An 18,367-nucleotide genomic window follows, 5' to 3' on the forward strand; every position below is an offset into this window, starting at 1 on the left:
GCAAAGTACGAACCACAATATGTCTTGATATCATTCACTGCATTAAGTATTGCCTGACTAGAGTGGAGTTAAGGGCAACAAAAAAATATCTAGGAGTTATCCTTCTTTCGAATTCCAGATGTAGAAATTTGTCTTACTACCTACGCACACACACATTTTGTTCTATTATTAATATTACGTCCTCTCAGCTTTGTTTATTGTCTCAATTTTTTTGCTGTTGATTTCGAAGTAACTACAGCCTCATCTTCAGGAACTGTAGCTCTGTACCCAATGTGCTACACTGCCGCAAGTAAATTTGGCTAATGTATCCCACAGCACCCTGTGTGTGATAACTGTAAGTACATACAATTCATGGCTGTTTAGAAAGTTTGTGAGGTTTTGCAGCATTTATTGCGATATTGACACTGATTGTGAGCTGTCGGTCGCGTTCACCCTACGAATAAGTTACAAAAGATTGCCGTGATACATTTTCGATAGGAAGTTGCACGCGATCAAATCGATTTTCGACCGATCGCAGCCACCCAGTGATCTCTGCAGCAGCGGCAGAGAGGGAGTAGCATGCCTGCACTAAGCGCTCTGGCAGGCCGCCACGCCGACAGGTGGCTCTGAACAGGGCGGCAGCAGTTCTGTGCGCTGCAGGCTTCACCCAATCCCTGCAAACCGTCCGTTGTTTTCCCTCTGTTCAACGGCTGAGCACCGCCATGACGCGGGGTTCTAATGGGCCTAGGAGTGGTGGGCAGTTATGGCTGGGTGAGTACACGAAACTGCAAGGAATGTTCCAAGCGCGAAAAGCGGTCTAATTTCGCAATGCACTTTTGTGTATCAGCTGACACAGGCAGTGTGCAACTTGGCGCAGTAAATGGCTGTATTTACTAACGGTATTGCGTACCCTCACACAGCTAATATTTTGTAGCCACTTCATTTTACGCAAATTAGGTTTCTGGCAAATGATAACAAATAAAGAGGTGATGTATCTAATTACAGAACCAACTTCGTGAAAAAATGGAAGTGCACCGTTGTGATGAAAGTCAACTTCCACTCAAAATTGCTAGCAAAAAAGCCGGAGTACGTGGGGAATGTGAGGTGGAAATCATTTGGCACAGCGCAGTTCAACTCTGTCATATTTTTTATGAAAAGTTCCTGCGAATATTAATATGTGCTATTATCATTGTGCTTTTCTTTAAAAACGATGCTGAATGCGCTTAACATTTATCATTCTGTTGAAATAACTGTATTTATCTATATGTCGCTAGGTGAAAAAGTTTTGATTGTTAAGCATGCAGCAACGTATTCGCCCTTACACTTGTTGTTGTGGTCTTCAGTCCTGAGACTGGTTTGATGCAGCTCTCCATGCTACTCTATCCAGTGCAAGCTTCTTCATCTCCCAGTACCTATTGCAGCCTACATCCTTCTGAATGTGCTTAGTGTATTCATCTTTTGGTCTCCCTCTGCGATTTTTACCCTCCACGCCGCCCTCCAATACTAAATTGGTGATCCCTTGATGCCTCAGAACATGTCCTACCAACCGATCCCTTCTTCTAGCCAAGTAGTGCCACAAACGTCTCCCCAATCCTATTCAATACCTCCTCATTAGTTATATGATCTACCCATCTAATCTTGCCCTTACACTTATCGTACTATAATTTGAAAAACATCCATATCTGTGTCCTGTTTACACTTATCGTACTATAATTTGAAAAACATCCATATCTGTATCCTGTTCCAAACATTTACACATATTACCAGGTGATTCTAACAAAAAATTTAATGAGAATTGAATATTTAGCTTCTACTGACATATGAAGAATATCAACAGAAATAAAACAAGGGTAATGGAATGCAGTCGAATTAAATCAGGCGATGATGAGGGAATTAGATGATGAAATGAGACACAAAAAGCAGAAGTGTTATTTCAGCAGTAAAGTAAACTGACCATAGCCGGAGTCGAGACGATATGCTAAGCACTTCAGAAAAGAGAGGACGTAGATAATTGCGAATATAAAGGTCAGAAAGTCCTTTCTGGAGGAATGCACACCTGGGCCTTGTACGAAAGGGAAACGGGGGCTATTAACTGCTCTGACAAGATGGGAATAGCTTTTTAAGATTTTGTGCTACACAAGAAGGCTGGCGATTAGATGCGTGAACATTATTGGGAGTTACTGATTAGAACTGGGAGACATGTAATTTATGACAACTTGACATGATGAAGGGGTCAGTTTGATAACGGAGGGAAGTGTGAAGCTCAAATTTTAATGGAAGACCAAGGCTTTTCTACAATAAACTTGTTCAAATAGGTTAGCCTGTAGTAGTTATGCCGAGATAGACTTCCACAAGGTAGACTATCGTGGAAAACTGCATCATACCAGTCTTCAGAATGAAGACAATAGCTTCAACGTTGATATTAATAACTTAGTCTCTTTGCATGAACTGCAACGAAATTGGGAACTCTGTGTATTGGGCTATCCAGTTCTCGTAAGTTTCTGCCCTTAGCTATTAACTTCAAAATAGGACTACATTCAACTTCACCATACATACATACTTGCATGTCTGCGAGTTCTTGCAATGAGCAATGATTCATCTTCGACAAAAGCCATGAACTGTAGTCAGTGGTTAACTCCACCGCTGACACAAGACTGTTCAAGGCAGCACAACCAAGGTCAACGCGGAAGGCAGGCTGTTGTTATGAAACGTCATCAGTTCACAAACACGTGTCAAACAATTGCTCATTCAAGTTCTCGTACCGCTTTAAACATGGGTTTCCGGTCATTGGTACCATATCTTAAGCCACTCGGTTTAGGATCATCTTCAGTCCATATAATTAAGACCTTAAAGGTTTGGAACTCCCACTATAGCCGTTTTTAGTGGAACACACTGACGTAGCGCTTCATTTTTTGTGTCGGGAACTTCAAGTCTCCCGCACGGCGTAATTTCAAGATCAGAAGCTGAGGGGACACACGAAACTGGACTTGCTAATGCTTTATTTTCGATTTTAAGATTTAGAGCACCTATTATTGTACCGGACTGACGCCGACACTATTAATTATTAAGTCAATTGTTTATTCAGCCACAGGCAATTTTCACAATGATATAAACTTGATATGATTTGATTAGACTTCATGAGGGAGACAAAACAGCAATGCTGTTAGCCCCCCCGTTATCAATTCTGCAGCTGAGTCTATTGTGCTGTATATCTCGCTGTCATTCTAGCAGGGAAATAGTAGTAGGAGACCCTTTACTCGTTCTGTTAGCCACTATTTCTTCAGAAATTAATGACCCAAATATTTTGTGTATTTTGGCCTCCAGTGCTTCGTAATGGAAGATTTATGTAATGTAGTTTGATCCTCCATACCATGTAGTTTGCACTTAGGGCTTTCTTTCATTCCCATCGTGTACATCTGTTTTTTGAAGTTTCCTGGCCAATCATTAAACCTACCATGAGTTTAAGCTGCCCCCTGTTCAAGCCCAGGGGTACAGAACTTATCTTTAAACATGATTTCGGTATCATTAGCTTTCCATGTTTTTGTTTTTCGGTTTGAGTCCAATGTTCTAAGTGCTGTAGTTTAGATTTTATCGTCACCTTGGCGACATTTAGGTCAGTTTCCCGTCCGACAAATGGAGTCATCTCCTTTGCACTGGCCGACCTGTTGGCCTGTTAGTTACCAGTAATACCTGAGTGACCATGGACTCGCAGCAGATTTATACTGTTTCTTTCTTCTAGTCTCACAAGGGTTTCATGGCATTCTGCAAAAGCTTAATACAACAAATCGTAATTTAAAATTAACAAACATGCAGCCATATACTTAGTTACAAGTATAGAAATTACAAAAGTAATTACACACACACACACACACACACACACACACACACACACACACACACACACACAGGAGCGCGAGCGAATACACATATATCTTCACCTCAGTTGGCATGTGGATCACAATTTTTTGTGTGTTTCCATTTGTCTGAAAAAACTGGATAAGCATTTCCCAATAATGGAGCAGATATTGTACTCAGGAAGAAGACAGGACGTCAGCAAGTTCCATCACTTATCTTGAGGAAACAATGTTGCAGTAACATGCATTATACCAAGAGTATTTTGTGGAATAAGACAATTTTTTTATTTTTAAATTTCTTTAACTTCCTCCTTTTTATTAATGAAGTAATCCTTTACTGAACAGTACGTAATGTGTAACGTGTCTGACTTGAATGCCTTCTTTTTTTTAATTTGATATTTTTGGTAACTTACATTTCCCGCCCACACGTTACCAAGGTTGTTCCGAGTACGCTGCAGAACTTGCACTGGGAAACCCTTACACATTCTCCATAAAGTCCTGATCTCTCCTCAGGTGATTTCCATATTTTTGGAGCCCTGAAGAAAGATACTCGTCGCCATCAATTTGATTGGAACGAAGCGGTGCACGCATGCTTGCATTCGTGTTTCTGTAGGCAGCCGTAAACATTTTTTCCGTGGAGGCACTGACCATCTTGTCCCACAGGGGAATAAATGTACTCACGGTTACAGCTATTACTTTGAAATAATAAACAGTTTACTTACCTTTTTTCTGTGCGTCTCGTTTTCATTTGACTGCCCCGTGCATAATTTTACACATATTTCATCCGTATCTCCTGTGAATTTCGCCCTGCAGTTTCATCTGAACTCTGAGGAAACTTGTAAGTTTGCTAGTTACTGAATTTGAAGCCATTTTGACTATTTTTTGACTGTGACTGTCTCAAGAAATGTGTAAAGGTTTTTTTAAATTACCGCTACTAGTCACCAACTTTGTCAACTATTGTATTACTTATTTATTTAGCGACATTTTTCGAGGGTTATACCTTATCTTCAGGTTAAATGGCATTACAAAAAGAACTTTGCAATAAGGTCATACTAATGTTGCATAGTCTTTTCGTAAATGCTGTGGTCATCCTGTGGAAGAAAACTTAGTAAGAGGCGATGTTACTTTGGAAGCTGGACTGATGTTTGCACGAAAATGTTTTGTAATGGTCACTCACTTTGTTTTTCTGGCGTGGCAGTCTCTTGTTCACAAATTGTCACTAACATAGCAGTAACTTGGAAACACGATCACAAACAGTTCTGTAGTGCAGTGGACGAGATGGCGGTCGAAATACAACTGGTTTCGATTTGACTATCGATTTGTCGATCTATGTGGTGGCAGACGTTTACATGTGTTCCACTGACTACAGAACTGTTTGTGATCGTGTTTCCAAGTTACTGCTATGTTAGTGACTATTTGTGAATAAGAGAGCCACGGAAATGGATACACCGCAACGCATCACAATGAGACTGCCACGCCAGGAGAACAAAGAGAGTGACCATTACAAAACATTTTCGTGCAAACATCAGTCCAGCTTCCAAATTGACATCGCCTCTTACTAAGTTTTCTTCCACAGGACGACCACAGCATTTATGAAAAGACTACGTAACATCAGTATGACCTTATTGCAAAGTTGTTTTTGTTATACCATTTAGCCTGAAGATAAGGTTTAACCCTCGAAACATGTCGCAAAATAAATAAGTAATACAGTAGTTGACAAAGTTGGTGACTAGTAGCGGTAATTAAAAAAAAATAAACCTTTACATATTGCTAGTTACTGATTGTCATTTCGAGAAATTCGCTGGCAACTGTCTGATTCTCCGCTGTTTTACGCCGCCATCAGAGAGCGTAAAATGTATCTGTGGTACTGAACGTATGGTATGATCTTTGGCCCCGAAACACGTTGATAAAATTATTAGCTCGCTGCAGTGGTGATTCTTATGATCTGGCCGATGCATAAGACGAAACCAATAAGACAGATAGCGCTTCATACTTTTGAAGTATACCAAGTGAAATAATTTCAGGAAAAGAGATACCAAATAGGTCGTTTTGAGATGTTTCTACATGTCATCCCTTCTCATGTATGCCATGTACATACCAAATTTCGTTGAAATTGGTTCAGGCATTCCTGAGGTATGCTTTTATCACTCTTTATCATATCAAACTCTTGCCCATATGAGTGGTGGGGTGTTCGCGATATATAAATTGAAGCATCCAAGTCAGTACAGTCAAAAGATACGGCCACTTATGTTACATACTTTGATACTCACTAAAACTTACAGGATACTTCCCATGACCAAGAACCATGATTTTTGTCAAGAAGCAGTACAAGTAAAGGAAAAAATTCGAAAATTTTTAATTTGTAATTGTCACACGGCTAAAATTTCCTTTCTCATTTGCTGTTCGACTTCAAACTTAAAATTAAAACACTCTCGAAAGTCTCGGTATTTCCGGGACCGGTGTCTTGGCAGTATCAATGTCGACAACAGGCAAAATTAATGAAGGTTCTAGATTTTCGGGATGGATGAACTGTCTACATACTTGAGTTTGTACTGCTCTTCTTCGCACCTGACCTTTTTTTTGTTAGATACGATGCGGGCGCGTACAACGCTGTGGACTGTGTTGCGTCCTTGGGATGGGTTGTTAGCCCGATGGCCGCCTTTAGCTGATTGATAGACTAGCGGAACGCTAGCGTTGCATCACGAGACGCCAATGCCCGGTCAAAACGGCTGCTGGTTCGCATTGGAGCCCTATTCACGTCGCGTGACGCAGAACGTCCCTCCTGTAACTGAATGACGGCATCCACATTCAGCGTCAATGGAACGGAACGTCACTTCACGTCACGTGAAACTCTTGGTGAGAGAGTGTGTTTGGAAGCCGCTTCGACCAGGGGTGACGTCACGAGTCCTTTTGACCCACTGCAGTGTGGTTCACTGTCAAGATACGATGGTGACTTTTTCGCTTTGCCCACTTGGCCTCTTAGTAAGTGTTGAACCGTTATTGCATCTTTTCTTTTTATACAGTACATTTCAGGATGAATAGTCTATAGTTTGGGAAATCGTATAATAGACTAAGTCGAATAGAAACATTCCGTATAAGAAGTTGCTGATTTTTATTGGTTCCCGAGATACAGACTGTTTTAAGTAAAGACAAATTATCCAGGTAAAATCTGATTGCCTGACTTCAGTGTACTTCCGAATTATCTCAGCACAACATGTAGGTCTTCTGATGTCGTCTTGGGGCATTCTTTTATGAGGGCACCACTATTCATAATCGGTAAGATCAGTTCGTCTCTTGTGGGGGGCGCTCTCAGATAGCGAAAGTTTAATTATAACTACTCTATATTTTGAGAGGCGAGAGGATAGACCTAAACAAGAAACAAATATCCATTAAATATAGGCTCCAAATTTTCACAAAATATTATTTTAAATTGCAATTACAGAATTGATTTTCGCCCTGCAGCGGAGTGTGCGAGAATCCCCATATATTCATTGCTCTGATGGCGGCATAAAGTTTTATAGCAACTGAAATATAAAACTTTGTGTGACTAGAACGTGGTACCGCTGCCTTCACGGGTAACTGCCCACGCGCTGAGCTATCGAAGCAGGAACACTGCAGGGTAGATGAGGTACTGGCAGAAGTGGAGCTGTGAGGGCAGATCGTGGGTCGTGCTTGGGTAGCTCAGGTTTTTGCCGGTACGGTAACTCAGCGTGTTCGGTCAGGGGACTGTCCACTGTCTGTAAAAAAGAAAAAAAAAAGCTGACTGAACTGATGGAATCTGAAACATGTCATGCGGAATCTGCACAGAACCGCTGACGCAAAACGAAGAAGAAACAGGTAGAAAGAAGAGAAGAGAGGGGAAGAGAAGATGACAGCATTTTTGCCCGCGAAAGCCGAAGATACCAGGTTCTACTCCCGGCCCGGTACACTGTTTTAACGTGCCATAAAGTTTTACATTTGAATTTCTATAAAACATTATGTTGTCATCAGAGCAATAAGAGTTCTCGTATCTGATGTGCCAAATTAGTAATAAATTCATATTTAACACATAAACAACTTCCGACTGTATATCAAACTTCATTTATGGGAATAGGACCATTTTCTAAAGCGTTAAGACCATAAGATGGGAATGAGGGGGACTCAATATTCTCAAACTAAAATGTTATCCCCAACAAGCAGCTCGTTACGGGTAACAGCATTTTAATTTGAGAAGATTTAGTCCCACTCATTCCTATCTTAAGGGCTTAATGTTTTAGTAACGTATGTACACCTGAAAATGTGATTTCATATCACGAAACTGGTCGTGTTCCTATAAATAAAGGTTCGTATACAGTTTGAAGCGGGTGTACGTGTCAAATATGGATTACTTCAACTGCGGTTGTCCACAATATAAAACTATTTGCAGCAATAAATTAGATAACACGCGACCTGTGACGGTTTATCCGGCCATAAATTCCAACCTTTTTTGAGACAACTCACTCTTGTGACATAAAATTCCACATTGAGAACCACTAACTACCGGGTAAGCGACGTAATGTGAAATAGGGTTCGTAGGCAATATTACAGAATAATCTTGTATACAGCTGAAGCGGTGTATTGATATCCAAGATATCATAGCTGTGTTAACCTTACCTACAAGCTTGTCTCCAATTACAAAATAACTTTATCAGAACGAGTTTTTATAAAATCTTCGATGTCCTGGGGTATTTTAGTGATATCCTTCAGAGAAGTCGAGCCGTTTTCCTAACTTTTATAAAAGACTTTAGAAAGATCTTTCACAGTGTAATATAGGCGCTATCGACTTCACTATGACGCCAACGGCATCTTATCTCAGATCACGTCACCCAGTTGTTCACGGGGCTGAGCAGCTTTTAGATTTTTGTGGGTTTTTCAATCTCGCGAAAATTCAGAGATTTCGGACTAACGAGTATTAGACGCGGACATTAAAATGGCAGGGAACACCCACAAAAGATTTGTGTTAGGATACTGGTAACATTTAAAGCCTGCGAAGACGAACTGTAGATGCCACGCAGGAAACTGCAAAACGAACAAATAGCGTCTGTGCAAAATATTTAGGATCTCAAGCGTGTATCAGAGTTTATTGACAGATAACTATGAATATGATGGTTCAAATGGCTCTGAGCACTATGGGACTTAACATCTATGGTCATCAGTCCCCTAGAACTTAGAACTACTTAAACCTAACTAACCTAAGGACAGCACACAACACCCAGTCATCACGAGGCAGGGAAAATCCCTGACCCTGCCGGGAATCGAACCCGGGCGTGGGAAGCGAGAACGCTACCGCACGACCACGAGATGCGGACTATGTATATGACATATCAAAAACCAAAGTAATTATTTACGCGAGTGCAGTGAAAATGTCTCAAATTTTGCAAAGATGTCAGCAAAACAAGCTTACCGTAGAATCCTGGTTGAAACCTAAATGTTCCTTTATTATCGTGTCCATCCCCGGTAGCTGAGTGGTCAGCGCGACAGAATGTCAATCCTAAGGGCCCGGCTGGGTTGGAGATTTTCTCCGCACAGGGACAGGGTGTTGTGTTCTAATCATCATCATTTCATCCACATTGACGTGCAAGTCACCGAAGTGACGCCAAATCGAAAGACTTGCACCCGGCGGTCTACCCGACGGGAGGCCCTAGTCACACTACATTTATTTATTATCGATACGTAATTGGAAACAACTATTTCCTTATGAGAAAGTCGTGTTACAAACATTTACGAGACTCTCTTTCGTCGGCGTTCTACTTCATGAAACGCACTTCCTAGTCAGCGAGCTGTCTCAGTTCTTGAGGCGTTTCGTAGTTAGCTGTTAATGTTATGGTATCCATCGCTGTGAAGAATCTTTATGATCGTATCTTTCTTTGCCGGAAAACTTTCACGGCAGTTACTGCTATAGCTAATGAAATCATTACAGTAAAAAAGTGACTGCAACAATAACAGGCAACGATATAGCAAATTCTGACGAGCAAGAAAGAGAACGGCGGTAGTCGCTGTTTCTCGATGAAACAGTTTAACGACCGGAGAGGCTGCAGCCATTTAAACTGTTGTTGTTGTTCTTGTTTTTGTCTTCAGTCCGAAGACTGGTTCGAAGCAGCTCTCCACGCCAGTTCATCCCGTTCAAGCCGTATCATCTCTGCGTAGCTAATGCAACCTATATCCATAAGAATGTGTTTCTGTAATCAATCTTAGGTCTCCTTCCAGTGTTTGCCACCACACACTTCCATCCATTACAAACTGATGATTACTTGATGCCCCAGAAAGTGCCCTGCCAAACTATCCCTTCTTTAACCCCAGTTCTGCAACATTTTTTTATTCTCAATTGCTTCAGTACTTGGTCATCAGTTATTCAATCTACCCATCAAATCTTCAGCATTATTGTACAGCACCATATTTCACAAGTTTCTGTTCTCTTCTTGTCTAAATTATGTATCGTCCCGTTGCACTTCTACAGAAGCCTGCTATTCAGATAAACGCCTTCAGAAAAGGCTTTCGTAATAGTTAAATTTGTTTTCGATGTTAACAAATTGCACATTTTCAGGAAAGCTTTTTCGCTATTGCCAGTCTACACTCTCTACTTCGGACACCATCAGTTATTTTCCTGCCAGAATAGCAAATTTGTACCACTTCTAGTGTCTTACAATTTCCTAATTTAAATCCCCCAGCATCGCCTGATTTAATTCTGTTATGTTCCGTTAACTTTGTTTTATTTTTGTTAATATTCGCCCTATATTCCTCTTTCAAGACACTGTCCATTCCGGTTCCACTTCCCTTATGAGTCCTTTGTCGTCTATGACAGAATCACAATGCCATCGGCAAACCTCAATTTTTTTTTCTTCTTCTTAATGAACTTTAATTACCTTTTCAAGCTGCTCCTTCGTTTCCTTTGCTGCTTGCTCAGTGTATAGATACAGTAACATCGGGGATAGTCTGCAACCCTGTCTCATTCCTTTCTCAACAACCGTTTCCGTTTCCTTCCGTCATTATAGCTGCAGCATTGTTTCTGTCCAAGTTGTAAATAGCGTTTCGCTCACTGTATTTGCTCCCTGCTACTTTCTAAATTTCATACTTCAGCCTACATTGTCAAAACCTTGGTCTAAATCTAGAAATTCTATAAAAGTAGGCTTGCCTTTCTCCAATCTGTCTTCTAAGATAAATCGTACTTTAAGTATTGCCTGACTTGCTCCTTCTTACATTTGTCCAGAACCGAAACTGAGCTTTCCCGAGATCTGCTTCTATGTTTTACCTTTCGTGTCAGTATTTTTCAACCACGACTTATTAAACTGATGGATCGGTAGTATTCACACACACGTCAGCACTTGATTCTTGAATTTCCTTTTTTTTTCATCTGGAATTTACATTCTTCTTTTAGTACTTCGCCTCTCGTATCTTGCACACTAGATGAAACAGTTTTTTTTTTTTTTTTTTTTTTCAACGATCTCAGTATTTCTGAAGGAAATGCCATCTTCTCCAGCTAGGTGTCGTCGCTCCCTCAAATTCTTCACAGCGTTTATCTCTCATCTCGTCTTTATTAACTTCTTTTTCCTTATTTCCTCTTCTCTTTCTATAATACTGTCTTCATCTCCCTTGTATAGGCCTTGTATATAATCCTTCCACCTTTAGATTTCAGTTCTTTGCGTAGTACTGACCTGTCATTTGAGTTCTTGATATCCATACGGTTCCTTCTCTTTTCTGCAAATGTACGTACGTGTATTGTCCGGAATACTGCGGCCCGGTATTCCGTCACATACCGGTAATTTGTAAGTAGCCCTCTGGAGACCTGTTTTGCTTTCCTACTCAACCACAATCTTCATTTAACATATCCATTAGGCCTGCTACATACGCCAAGACATGGCGCGGCCGGTGTGAGGCAGTGGAAAACTACAATCACTGGTAGCTTTCCCAGGACAGTAATGTGGGATTCCCGCTCGAGGCCCGTTTCGCTGGCCATTAGGGTACTTAATGCAAAGGTGACACAGCGGAAATAGTGGAACAACAATACAACATTGTGGAATGAGACTTTTCACAGTATCGTTGTATCACAGAGGCCATGATATACTGTGGTGCTGGAATTTTTAGTCTGACTGTAATCCTCATAGGACGTATATGTAATAGATAATGTTGCTCACATTTAAACTTGTATCAACTGCAGATTAAGTCCGAGCACACAGAGATGGGATGCTGAAACTGAAGTGTAACTTTGCACGTTTCCTCAAGAACAGACACCATGTGGAATCGGCAGTTGTGATTCATATTATGTAAAAATGGAGGGGAAGAAAGGATTCTGCACAAAGTCCCGATGCAACTTATACCAGTACTTCCTTTCTTTCCTGCACCCTTCGCCCCCCCTCCCCCCCCCTCCCCCCCCCCCCCCCCCCGCGGCACTTACAATTTACACATTATATGTAGTTAATAATCCTCAGTATGGATATAACAAAGTGATATATGCGTTTGTTGCTGCAGAGTATCGTAGACCCACTGACGAATCCTGTCGCTTCCGAACAAATTTCGACCATGCTTGTTATTTCGCCGGCAAATAGGCGGGTTTTCGCGCATTGAATGAAGAATAATTTAGCGTTTGGTACACATATCTTTACAAAGTCATTCTGCATCCTATTTACTGTCAAGACTTACAGTGATGAATCATGGCAACGAAATTCTACACCTTTTGTGTCGAAGGAACTGTTCCAACTCTTCGAAAGATGCCAGAGTGTACAGCGCCCTGAAGAGGCAACATCAACCGTTCCTGCGCGAAAAACTGAGAGTTAGGAATGGCGTTTATCGCTGAAGCAATTGGTTTTCGGTTATATCGCTCTTTCTCAGCGACATTTTAGCTGGACTGTTAAAACCACTCAAAATAGCCGGTTTCTGAAATAACCGATTTTCGGTTATTTGTTCCTGTTATTTCCTGTGTTAGACGTAGAAATCGAATGAAGACTGAAAAATTTTGACTCAGTTTTGAGATACATAGGATCGACATATAAAATTAAATAGGCAAATAATAGAAAACTTAGTCCGTCCATCGTACGCTGCTGTTCTAGAAAAGTGATACGTGGTTGACTACTACAGGCCGGCCGGCGTGGTCGAGCGGTTCTAGCCGCTACAGTGTGGAACCGCGTGACCGCTATGGTCGCAGGTTCGAATCCTGCCTCGGGCATGGATGTGTGTGATGTCCTTGGGATAGTTAGGTTTAAGTAGTTCTAAGTTCTAGGGGACTGATGACCTCAGAATCCCATAGTGCTCAGAGCCATTTGAACCATTTTTTTGACTACTACAAAAAATCACCAATATTCTCCTGTTGATTCTAAATTTTTAAAACTCGGGTCAAAAATCATGATGTAATCGTGGATCATACTACTATACACATAAAAAAAAGTTTTGCATCACCTCGGTTCAGAGAGTTCCGGAACCTGCACAGAAAATTGGAATAGAGATCAACATAAACATCATTTCCGCCCTTTCTATTGGCCATGAAAACCACACTTTGCGTGTTGTACCACCATACAGCGAGACCTTGCTGTACACACCGGTACCTCTAATACCCAGTAGCACGTCCTCTTGCATTGATGCATGCCTATATTCGACGTAGCATACTATACACAAGTTCATCAAGGCACTGTTGGTCCAGATTTCCCACTCCTCAACAGCGAGTCCGCGTAGATCTCTCGGAGTGGTTGGTGGACACATCGTCCATAAACAACCCTTTTCAATACATCCCAGGCATGTTCGATAGGGTTCATGTCTGGAGAACATGCGGTCCATTCTAGTCGAGCGATGTCGTTTCCTGAAGGAGATCATTCACAAGATGTGCACGATGGGGGCGCGCATTGTCGTCCATGAAGACGAATGCCTCGACAATATGCTGCCGATATGTTTGCACTATCGGTCGGAGGATGGCATTGACGTACCGTACAGCTGTTACGGCGCCTTCCATGACCACCAGCGGCGTACGTCAGCCCCGCATAATGCCACCCCAAACCAGCAGGGAACGTCCACCTTGTTGCACTCGCTGTACTGTGTGTGCCTGACCGGGTTGCCTCCAAATACGTCTCCAACGAGTGTCTGGTTGAAGGCATATGTGACACTTCTCGGTGAAGAGAAAGTGATGCACACCCTGAGCGGTCCATTCGGCATGTCGTTGGGCCCATCTGTACCGCGCTGCATGGTGTCGTGGTTGCAAAGATTGACCTCGCCATAGGCATCGGGAGTGAAGTTGTGCATCGTGCAGCCTATTGCACACAATTTGAGTCGTAACCCGACGTCCTATGGCTGCCTCTTACATTAAGGCACCTTCATTGGATTTAGTCTGGAATCATATTTTTGTTTCTGTGTGCGATATGTATAGATTAGACAACAGTTCGCGCATAGTTTTTACATTAATAAATTACTGTTACAGTTATTACTTTTTAGGCCGAAATATGCATTTCCTCTCATTTGGTTGTAGGTTAGAATTGCACTGTCACTTCCTTATAAAATGTCGTCACTTTCACATCAGATATTTTTGTTTGGTTGTTTTCATATTTTGTAATTTAGCTGCTGTGGAACACCCCTATTGGTCTGGTACTGACTGCAGATTTTTCTTACGAATTGTGAGTGATTTCGGTCGTAATTGTGTATTCACTTGGTATACTTTTATCTGCTTATATAAGTATTCCCAGCCTAACGAAAGAAATACATTTTACTTTTCCGTCCTTCATTATGGAACGGATCCATTCCAAATCGGAAACCGGTTCTTAAGGAAGCGGGGGAGGAGGGCTAAATCATGACGTCTAGAACATTATCAACGCTTGTTGATCATCGGTTCCTTTGTGTAGCTACATATCATAGAATGAAAAGGCGGGCCACGTATTTTGCTATTTCCAGTCGGTCATCGGATTGGATTGTTTTGGGGGAAGAGACCAACCAGCGAGGTCATCGGTCTCATCGGATTAGGGAAGGACGGGGAAGGAAGTCGGCCGTGCCCTTTCAAAGGAACCATCCCGGCATTTGCCTGGAGCGAGTTAGGGAAATCACGGAAAACCTAAATCAGGATGGCCGGACGCGGGATTGAACCGTCGACCTCCCGAATGCGAGTCCAGTGTGCTAACCACTGCGCCACCTCGCTCGGTCGGTCATCGGAGACGTAGCAAGATCCCCGCTGTGACCACGTGATGTAGGTAGTGGTTAAGACACTGAACGCACACACGGAAGGGTAGTTTACCAAATTTACGTTTGCCGGCCAAATTTTTGCTTCATTCTTCAAAATTTTGATGTACGTATTCCGTTTTAAAAATGAGCCCACCTTACGGTATGGAAAGAAAGCCGCAAATATTACGAGAAACTCTCTCACCGCTGCCTGGTGCTTGTGGTTACCAGATCTTTGTTTTGCAGTGGATTGCTTTCGCCTCCAAATCAGTATTTCCAGCTGTTTTGCTGATGTTGAGAGAGGGCGTTCCTTGCGGCGGCCGACAACAGGAAATAAGTGAAGATCCCCTCCTCGTAAAATGTATCGCTGCCGTCCTTCCTTTTAGTTGGCCTTTTCCCGGATTTCCCTCAAGACAGCCACAGTACCCTACGATGCTACAAACCCAAGGCCAGGTAGTCCCATTATTTCAATGGCTTATGCAAAGAGGAAATTTCATTCCAACAAAAGTCCTTAGAATGCTTTACATTTGTTCTTCATTTTGCTATGTTGTTGTTGTTGTGGTCTTCAGTCCTGAGACTGGTTTGATGCAGCTCTCCATGCTACTCTATCCTGTGCAAGCTTCTTCATCTCCCAGTACCTACTACAACCTACATCCTTCTGAATCTGCTTAGTGTATTCGTCTCTTGGTCTCCCTCTACGATTTTTACCCTCCACGCTGCCCTCCAATACTAAATTAGTCATCCCTTGATGCCTCAGAACATGTCCTACCAACCGATCCCTTCTTCTGGTCAAGTTGTGCCACAAACTTCTCTTCTCCCCAGTCCTATTCAATACTTCATTAGTTATGATCTACCCATCTAATCTTCAGCATTCTTCTGTAGCATCACATTTCAAAAGCTTCTATTCTCTTCCTGTCTAAACTAGTTATCGTCCATGTTTCACTTCCATACATGGCTACACTCCATACAAATACTTTCAGAAATGACTCCCTGACACTTAAATCTATACTCGATGTTAACAAATTTCTCTTCTTCAGAAACGCTTTCCTTGCCATTGCCAGTCTACATTTTATATCCTCTCTACTTCGACCATCATCAGTTATTTTACTCCCTAAATAGCAAAACTCCTTTACTACTTTAAGTGTCTCATTTCCTAATCTAATTCCCTCAGCATCACCCGACTTAATTCGACTACATTCCATTATCCTCGTTTTGCTTTTGTTGATGTTCATCTTATATCCTCCTTTCAAGTCACTGTCCATTCCGTTCAAGCCGGCCGAAGTGGCCGTGCGGTTAAAGGCGCTGCAGTCTGGTACCGCAAGACCGCTACGGTCGCAGGTTCGAATCCTGCCTCGGGCATGGATGTTTGTGATGTCCTTAGGTTAGTTAGGTTTAACTAGTTCTAAGTTCTAGGGGACTAATGACCTCAGCAGTTGAGTCCCATAGTGCTCAGAGCCATCTGAACCATTCCGTTCAACTGCTCTTCCAAGTCCTTTGCTGTCTCTGACAGAATTACAATGTCATCGGCGAACCTCAAAGATTTTATTTCTTCTCCATGGATTTTATCACCTACTCCGAATTTTTCTTTTGTTTCCTTTATTGCTTGCTCAATATACAGATTGAATAACATCGGGGAGAGACTACAACCCTGTCTCACTCCCTTCCCAACCACTGCTTCCCTTTCATGCCCCTCGACTCTTGTAACTGCCATCTGCTTTCTGTACATATTGTAAATAGCCTTTCGCTCCCTGTATTTTACCCCTGCCACCTTCAGAATTTGAAAGAGAGTATTCCAGTCAACATTGTCAAAAGCTTTCTCTAAGTCTACAAATGCTAGAAACGTAGGTTTGCCCTTCCTTAATCTAGCTTCTAAGATAAGTCGTAGGGTCAGTATTGCCTCATTTTGCTATAAATTTTGTAATAAAGAGAAAAATGTGAAAATATTGGTACTGTGATGCCGTGAATCATAACATAAAATTTCCACACAGTACAGTACGATTTCCTGTGTAGAATACATGTCTGACCTAAATTTTTGGTCACTGTATATAGCGATAGTTCAAAATACCATTGACAGCAGAGATGGAGAAATTATCACTGCTCTTTCAGATCGTTTTCGTCGGAATATGGGGCTGCAATTTGGTACTGGACCTCCCTAAAATCTTGGTTGTGCTGACCCAGATCTGTGACGTTGCTCGAAGTCTAGGTTAGGCTGGGAGGCGCGAGTTGACTGAACCAACGAATGTGAATACCAAATGGTGGTTGTAATAACCCAGTCCTCTATAACGTAGCGCAAATATTTACGTTCGTGCATATTTAACACACTTTTCGTCGCAAAAACGAAAACTGCAAAATAAGCTCAGAATGTCTACATCACATTATGAAAAAGTCTCCGGCGTGTATTTTGATGCATATTATTTACATATGTCGCACATATATAAAGGATATAAAATATAAATATAAAAATATAAATATAAAAATATAAAAATAAAAATAAAAATATAAAGGATATAAAATGTAGACTGGCAATGGCAAGGAAAGCGTTTTTGAAGAAGAGAAATTTGTTAACATCGAATATTGATTTAAGTGTCAGGAAGTCGTTTCTGAAAGTATTTGTATGGATTGTAGCAATGTATGGAAGTGAAACATGGACGATAAATAGTTTGGACAAGAAGAGAATAGAAGCATTCGAAATGTGGTGCTACAGAAGAATGCTGAAGATTAGATGGGTAGATCACATAACTAATGAGGAAGTATTGAATAGGATTGGGGAGAACAGAAGTTTGTGGCACAACTTGACCAGAAGACGGGATCGGTTGGTAGGACATGTTCTGAGGCATCAAGGGATGACCAATTTAGTACTGGACGGCAGCGTGGAGGGTAAAAATCGTAGAGGGAGACCAAGAGATGAATACGCTGAGCAGATTCAGAAGGATGTAGGCTGCAGTAGGTACTGGGAGATGAAGAAGCTTGCACAGGATAGAGTAACATGGAGAGCTGCATCAAACCAGTCTCAGGACTGAAGACGACAACAACAACAATGTCGCACATTAACTACGGGAAACGGAAGGGGGGTCCACTACGGAACTTTTACCGAAGAAAGGTGCTTATGAATTAGTTCAAGTGGGATTTTTTACTGCAAGTATGAAGACCTTCCTCACTCAAGAGGCTTCATTACCGGAAATATTAGCAGTTGTACACTGTGAATAACATTGCTAGTAATCTGTAATAGTAGAAAAGGTTAATAATCCTCTTGGCTCCACAGACGCACTTCGCACTCTGATTATTTGTTGCCCTACAATCCATCCAAGACAACGAGAGGGAATCGTGAAGATTTTAGATATACACCGATAGCATGAGACACAAAGTTCTTAGAACGAAATGTGAACGTC

At 41.7% G+C, this 18,367-nt stretch overlaps 1 long non-coding RNA gene across 1 annotated transcript in view; it reads left to right on the forward strand.

Annotated features, from left to right (window-relative positions):
• Window positions 1-613: 613 nt before the first annotated feature.
• LOC126416081 (uncharacterized) overlaps window positions 614-18,367 on the forward strand; it is a 265,597-nt gene continuing 247,843 nt past the window's right edge. The window contains exon 1 of the long non-coding RNA XR_007575410.1: window positions 614-750. This is a non-coding gene — a long non-coding RNA (uncharacterized LOC126416081). The remainder of the gene's footprint in view (window positions 751-18,367) is intronic.

This window comes from Schistocerca serialis, chromosome 8, assembly GCF_023864345.2.
Source record: "Schistocerca serialis cubense isolate TAMUIC-IGC-003099 chromosome 8, iqSchSeri2.2, whole genome shotgun sequence".
In the NCBI taxonomy this organism is placed as follows: domain Eukaryota; kingdom Metazoa; phylum Arthropoda; class Insecta; order Orthoptera; family Acrididae; genus Schistocerca; species Schistocerca serialis.